Source organism: Mytilus galloprovincialis, chromosome 8 (assembly GCF_965363235.1).
Source record: "Mytilus galloprovincialis chromosome 8, xbMytGall1.hap1.1, whole genome shotgun sequence".
NCBI classification, from domain to species: domain Eukaryota; kingdom Metazoa; phylum Mollusca; class Bivalvia; order Mytilida; family Mytilidae; genus Mytilus; species Mytilus galloprovincialis.
Window position 1 is genome coordinate 56,520,333 of NC_134845.1, and position 8,311 is coordinate 56,528,643.

Sequence of the window (8,311 nt, forward strand, 5' to 3'; positions counted from 1 at the left end):
CCCCATTGTGTATGTGTCTGTACATTGTCGTGAGTCTGTGGTAATCGATGTTATCAATCTGCCATATCAATATTTGTCTTGTCATAAGCACAGATCAGACTATAACCTTTCTTGTTTGAATTATTTTTACTCTTTTTCATCGGGGGCCTTTCATAGATTTAAGTTATGGTTTGTCCTCATTGTTAAAGTCCTTACATCGACGTAAAGTTGCTTGCATTTTCGCCATTAGGATAGGTTTATAATTATTGGTAGTAATACCAAATCTCCGTATGTTAAAGTCATATGGAGCCTCAAATTAAAATAAATAATTATGCATCCATTTTTTTTTTTAACTAAATGATAGTTTTCATTATGAAACTTTACATATACTTTTTTCTGAAGAAAACTCTTTAATTTGTCAACATTTGGAAGAATTTTTTTTTTTTTAATTGCTTGCTTCGAAGAAGCAATTCGTCGGCATATTTTCGGTATGCATGTGACCTCAGCGTGACCCTTCTCGTAAAAATTCGATCGCAATACTTGACTGAGGATGAACTCCATTTTTTTTTATTAGAATGTCCTCTATATGTTACTTCAAAAACAATTTTACTTGATGATTTATTTATTAAATATCCCAAACTAAAAATGCTTAATTCACAAAACTTTTTTATATGGATTATGAGAAATGATAGGGATAATTTTATTAAAAACTTATGTAAATAGTTGATTTCAATCTTAGAGACGAGAAATAATACAAGTAAAAAATAATACAGGTTTTAATAATAACATTTGGTGAAGAGCTCCAATTGGAACCAATTGTGCCCCTCTTCTTGCCGACTTGTTTCTTTGTTTTTATGAAGCTTACTTCATACAGGATCTTCTTATGAAAAAGGATAAGAAGTTAGCAATATCCTTTAACTCTACTTTCCGCTATATAGATGATGGTCTTTCAATTAATAATTCAAAATTTGGTGACTATGTTGAACGCATCTATCCCATCGAACTAGAGATAAAGGATACAACAGATACAGTTAAGTCGGCCTTATATCTTGACTTACATCTAGAAATTGACAATGAGGTTCCTTTGAAAACAAAACTTTACGACAAAAGAGATGATTTCAACTTTCCAATTGTGAATTTCTATTTCTAAGTAGCAACATTCCAGCAGCACCTGCGTACGGGGTATATATCTCCAAAATGATACGATATTCCCGGGCTTGCATTTCCTAACATGGTTGTCTTGATAGAGAGTTGCTGCTCACAAGGAAGCTATTAAACCCAAATTTCCAAATGGAAGAGTTGAAATCATTCATTCGTAAATTTTACTGACGCCATCACGGGTTGGTTGACCGTTATGGAATATCCGTTTCACAAATGATATCGGATATGTTCCTTATAATGTCGTAACTACAATTCCCTTCCCTTTTATGAATGTGACCTACCGAGTTAGACAATTTACCTGATTTGTTATAACATGAGCAACACGACGTGTGCCACATGTGGAGCAGGATCTGCTTAACCGTCCGAAGCATCTGCGATCACCCCTAGTTTTTGGTGTATTTCGTGCGGCTTATTCTTTAGTTTTCTGTGTTGTGTCATGTGTACTATTGTTTTTCTGTTTGTCGTTTTCAGTTTTAGTCATTGTGTTGTAAGTTAATTTTTGATTTATGAGTTTGACTGTCACTCAGGTGTCTTTCGTCCCTCTTCTATCTTTCTTTTGTCGAACTGACGATGTCTTATTTATAAACTATCATATTATAATGTTTAATTTCATATTATTTCTAAACATGTTTTAATGATATGTTTTGTCTATGATTTATTTGTTTTTAATTGATATGCCTATATGGGCTCTTTGATAAGGAAATAAACATATTTAATTTGATGATTTGATTTGAATACGCATTGATATGTCATTTTTTTTTATCTGATTGCACAAGTTATACACTTGCTTAATAGCCATGCTTCTTTGTTGATTGTTATACGGTTAACTACGATTTTAAAACACGACAATTGAGTAGCTGCCATATTTGCATACAATAACAGAGAGAGACAGAGAGAGAAAATTACAATTAAACGAAATGCTTGCCAAAAAATTTATAAAATCTTGCACAGAAGACTAAGTTTATAATATATACATGCATTGGTGCAAGAATTGGATAAACATTATTTTTCACCAGTCACACGTTTCATATGACTTTGCATAATTATTATCAATTCAATTTTTTAAATGTATTTTTAAAAGTGTTCCATGACGAAAAAAATAAGATATCAGAATCATTAGAATAACATTCTTTAAAAACAGGTAACTTCTTCCCCAAAAAAATCGAAAATGTAATTTTAAAACATTTTATTGTGTCATTTTTTCCTAATTACAGAGAGCAGATATAATACAGCTTACAAAATGTATCGTTAAAAATAGTAACATATATTAAAACTGGAAATTGTTACATGTACCACTGTGTTGTTTTGGTATACGTTAATTGAATAAAAACTACTCATTATTATAGATGTTTTACAATAATTTGAGGATCGATGACTTCATTACTCTTTTCTATACATGACAAGAGCTACAGAAAATAATAGAGGTGCTATTTTCCAAACTCCTTTAAAGACTTTTACATATGTTGCAGATATCACTGCTGTATAACAAACTTGATTTGTCAGAAATTGTAACTGTAAAACCAAACCCCATATTATAAGTACCTACAACTTTTGTAATAGGACACCCACGATTACAAGAGATAATTCCCGTTGAGTGAAAGTCGTGTACATTGAAAATGGCAAATCCTATCATTGGGTCAGAGAAATAATCTTTCAACTTGTTTATGATCACTTGTCTAATGACTTCAAATGCAGCGACAGGACTTTCTTTATAAAACATAACTTTATTGAAAACAAACAAAGGGTATGGTACAACCTTTGCACACTTATAGGTCATACCTAGCGAACTAATAACAGCAGATACACAAAATTTGTCAGCCGTGAAAGGTACAATCAGACGGTCTGCAGCTGCTAATGCCATTTCTGTGAAAATTGACATGGAGGATTCCGTATCGATGAAAAACACATAATTCTTGGAAGGATTAGTCTCGCTCAAAACTTCAATGAAATCTTTTATGAAATTAGTAACTCTTGTCTTTGGATCTTTGTCGTAGGGAGTGCCAAGTAATTGTCGTTCCTGGTGAAGTCTTTTTGAAAGTTCTTCCAGACAGACACCACCACGAAAAAGATGAAGATTTGTCGGTATATGTGGGTTGGGTTCATGTACCTGTGTTAAAAATCGCTCGACTCCAAAACTCTTCACATCATGTCTATCAAGCCTTGCCATAAGATACCCAGATACCGTCTTGTTGTATATATATCCATTCACTGTAATTAAATTACGTGAAGCTTTAGAATTCCCATATATAAGTTTAGGTAGATCAAGTAAAGTATCAGAAACATCAGCTCGTGGGCACATATCTATCACAACTACATGTGTATTGTTCTCCTGGTGTTTGTCTGCATACGCAGCTGATAGTTGAAATGTCAGAGTTGTTTTGCCTGTGCCTCCTTTGTTGATCCAGACTGATGAAAAGAAGTAAATGATTGAGATTAAGAGAAAAGCCATAACGAAAGACACATTACAGTGAGTTTATCAATCGAAAACGTATCTTGTATTTCATGTTTTCTAAATAAGAATGCAGAATGCTTTTAAATTAACATTTTGCTAAAATAATGATAACATTTTCAAGTTTGTTACATACTCCATTTGTTGACATTAACAACTAAAGAGTTACTTATAAAACTAGGTTTACATGATCAATGTGTATAAAATTATTATTATTTGACTTTGTTTACTAAAAACTTTAAGAAACACTTTTTTTTATTTTATAAAGGGGCATTAGGTGTCAAATTCATGTTCATCGATTTGACTCAAATTCGTGTATTTAATTTATAACATACTGAAACAGTTCTCTGAATAATAAAATTTCTAAAATAAACAATTTATGGTGCATAGACTCGATGTACTTTTGCGTCATACAACATACATGTGCGTTATAACATACACCTTAATTCTAATAATTTGTGAAATAACGCAAACTTTTCGGAAATAACGCAAACCTTAGCGTTATAAAATTAATACTTTTTTCATCTTGTTTCTTATCTAAGTCACAAGAGAATCAGCTGTTATAGATTGAGAAGGCTCAGGTGCGGATCCAGAGGGGGGGGGTGTTCCAGGGGTTAGAACCCCTTTTTGAACGACCAATGCATTTGAATGGGGACGTGTAATTGGAACCCCCCTCCCCATTTTGTCCTGGGTTAGGACCCCCCCTTTAAAATGGCTGGATCCGCCCCTAAGGCTGCACGTATTAAAAAATGTACCATTCGTTGAACTCAATATTGCAAAGAATAATGCATTTCAAAGACGAAAGATCGTTTTCTTTATTTGACTTTTTATTTTTTCCCTTCTTTCTACCAAGCAAATTTCCCTAAATCAAATTGCCATATTCCATATCAATTTTTATGTTAAAATTAGATGATTGACTGTTACATTTTTTTTCATTAATTTGCGTATACGTACATGTATAACTGCAGTAAAAGAGTTCTATTATTCCAATGTATATCTATTAAAATAATGACAGGAGTGTACTTACCAACATATTAACTTTGAGAAGGCATCTTGTGCTAATTACTGAAAAATAAAATAATATTCATGTATAAATGTATATAAAAGAAAAATGAAAATCATGTAACATTTATAGCTTGATTGGTTACTTTCTGAGTGTTTGACAATTTTTTAACTGTTTGTAATGATGGGGATGTTTGATGTAATTAGCGGTACCAATTTTCTTGCACCAGATGCGCATTTCGACAATACATCATGTCTCTTCAGTGATGCTCGTGGCCAAAATATTTGAAATCCAAAGCTTATATAAAAGATGAAGAGCTATAATTCAAAAGGTTCAAAAAGTATAGCCAAATTCGTGAAAGAAATCAGAGCTTTGCACGAGGGAGATACATTCCTTAATTTATAATAATTTCTAATATTTTGTAACAGCAAATTTTAATAACACATAAAAATCCGTATTTTCCTGCTAGTACCGAAATACTGGCTACCCTCGGGGACTAATAGTTCACCAGCAGAGGCATCGACCCAGTGGTAGTAATAAAATTAACGGTACTAATGTTCTTGCACCAGATGCGCATTTCGACAATACATGTCTCTTCAGTGATGCTCGTGGCCAAAATATTTGAAATCCAAAGCTAATATAAAAGATGAAGAGCTATAATCCAAAAGGTCCAAAAAGTATAGCCAAATCCGTGAAAATAATAAGAGCTTTGCACGAGGGAGATACATGTACCTTCACGAAATAAAACGCTAATGCTCAGTGGAAATTGTTTTCATGTAGACTTTTGATTTGACCCTTAAAATAGCTGTGTAGTCAACCAATACAATAACAAAACCCTGTTGATCTCATGGGGGGTCCAAGATTTAAGAAAATGGGGAGCGCAAAGTCGACTTCTCGTTAAACAAAGCGAGGCGAAAATATTTTTGAAGTAAAGTTATCGAAAAATTGTTTATGAAGCTGATGAGAACCATTTAGGACGTGCATATCCGCCACGACCCCGCCTCAGACGGCCATTGGAATATGATATAATATTTTACATTTAAGACAATTAATGCATGAAGAATAGAATACTTACAGATACACCATTCATATAAAATATTTAATAATGCGTATCAATATCAAAAGTATTTTTATAGTTAATAATCATAGATAACTTAATTATCAGTGTCAGAGTCCGTTGTTTTCGTGTCTATCACATTTATAATGACCGAACAATTATTATCGCGTTAAACAAAATTATCTATTGTTTAAACTAACTTTCACTTAATTATAAAACTTTTAAGTACATTCGTATCAATGCACTATTTTAAAATATATTTTATTCACTCAGATCGCGAATGTTCATTTTATTACGTAATCTCTGACTCACATTTCCCGCCAAAAAAGGGGTGTCGTATGAAGAAGTACTAGAAAAAGGAGAGACAACAATCGTGTTACTCTGTTCTGGTTAGTCATGATCATTTAAACTCGTGCGGGAAAACATAAATAAAATTTATTTTATCATGTTCGCAAAAACCGACACATTCAAAAGCTTAAGAATAAATCAAACCCGAACACATTAAAAACTCTATAGCATTGGCACATAAACTAGGCATGCAACAACCGCTAGGGGAAAATACCGAGAGATAATAAATATGGCCAATATTCTTGGTCATATTAAATTTGTCTTGAGTCCGATCGCCATAACAGGGCATAGACAAGGCTTTGTTCTGGAAGGTAAGATTGTATTCCAATTAACACAGGCCCTATCAAAGTAAAATAATTGGTGCAAGAGGAAAACGAAATTGGATAGAAAGATAAAATCTTTGGCATTTCTAATTCAAAATATTGAAGACAAAAACAGGAAAACTCCATAAAAAGAATAGTCGTAAAGTATTTTTAGTTTTCTCAGAGACGCAAAAAGGAAATATAGCAACTATATTGCTAAACACAGCTTCAATTTCTGCATATGAAAAACATAAATATATGAAAAACACAAAGTGGGAATGTTGATTTGAACAGTTTATGTTGTGTGGAGATCTATTAATGAAAAGATTATCATGTCATTGAACTTTAATGACTTAAAACATAAGAAAGTACACAAAGGAGCTCTTCCATAAACCAAATTCCCCTCAAATGGACGAGTCTAAATTGATTTCAATGTATTATGATAGTTAAACAGGTCGAGAACTCTGGATTTCCTGACGTCAGAATATATTTGCATAGTAATTTCCCAAACACAAGGCCTTGAAAAACTGACCAATCGACTCAATGAGCTACAATGCAGTGTGGGCTACTACGAGTTTACTATCACTTGAAAACACGTGGAAGTAGTAAAAAAAGTGAAAACTAATATAGACTAAGTGTCTGGGATTCTCAAAAGAAATGTTTTTGTTCTACGAATATGTTTATTAAAATATATTTAACATAACCTTAAATTTGCATGCTCAGATTAAAAATGTATTCTTTACGGGCTTCACAATTCGACTTTCTTTTTCGCCTTGAATTAATTTCAATCTAATTCAGTTCCTTCAAACGGTTGAAATTACATATTTCAAGGGGGGGAATCTACGTCATCACGCAGGGTGTCGGCGATTGAAATTGGACCACCATCTTGTCGCTTCAAGGTAAGAATTTTACCTATTATGCCAGTTATATGAGGGTTATGATTATACAAAATAGTCCACCAAAGACTATATAAAGTAGGAAAATAAATGAGCCATCGCTCAATATTATTGGTTATCTCAATTTTGCAAACACTTCGATACCAGTTTTAGGAATTAGGTCAAACATGCAGGATATCGGCAAAATTTTTCATAACAACATCTTGATTATCAAGAACCGCGTACTTTATCAACAAATGAACACGTCCAAATTCTTTATTGTACTCGGGAAAATACTTGTTATTCACAAATATCCGTCGTTATGGCCGAGAAACGTCTTATTTTAAAAAAAATGGAAAAAGGATGTCGGCAACACATCGAATTTCGAAGGATGTCGGGAACACACTAATAAATTATTGATGTAATTGTCCTTTGATTTTATCAACCATTATGAGGATACAATAAAAAATAATAGGATTAGTGTTCCTTGCTTGCTTCAATTTCATGCACTCAATTTCAGGATCAATTTTTGTAAATTTTCGAGAAAAAAAAATAGTTTTAGAAGGTGAAAATCTGATTTCGTTTCAGTTAAGCCAGGGGTTTCACAGGGGTCATTTATTGGACCAAGTCTTTTTGATACTATATGTGACATTTCATCTGGCCCTACATCTACCGGGTGTTTAATAAAGGCAACAGTAGTATACCGCTGTTCGAAATTCATAAATCGAGAAATAAAAACAAATCCGGGTTACAAACTAAGACTGAGGGAAAAGCATCAAATATAAGAGGAAAACTACGACACAACAGAAATACAACATTAAAATGTAACAAACACAGAAACGAACTATTATATAACAATGACAATTTTCCTGACTTGGTACAGGACACATTAAGAACAAAAATGGTGGATTGAACAATCGTATACATGGCCATGTTGGTCCTTTATCGTGACTTTTGCTCAAGTCTACTGGTGGTTTTGTTGAAATTTCTTCAGTAATTGACAATGGGTGAAACTTAATGTTTTTGGCAGGCGTTTTTATTTTGATGACAAATGAGGATTTGCATGGTTTTGATTTTTTTACGGATGGCGGTTTAGTGGGAGATCTGGTCGGCTGGTCAACATCAGGTTGTATTCGC

General features: G+C 33.0%; 1 long non-coding RNA gene across 1 annotated transcript; it reads right to left on the bottom strand.

Moving 5' to 3' along the window:
• Window positions 1-2,311: 2,311 nt before the first annotated feature.
• On the bottom strand, window positions 2,312-5,702 carry LOC143043403 (uncharacterized). Its single transcript, XR_012968369.1, has 3 exons — window positions 5,668-5,702; window positions 4,617-4,654; window positions 2,312-3,546 (listed from the first exon to the last, which is right to left on the bottom strand). It is a non-coding gene; the product is annotated as an uncharacterized LOC143043403 (long non-coding RNA).
• Between the last annotated feature and the right edge of the window lie 2,609 nt (window positions 5,703-8,311).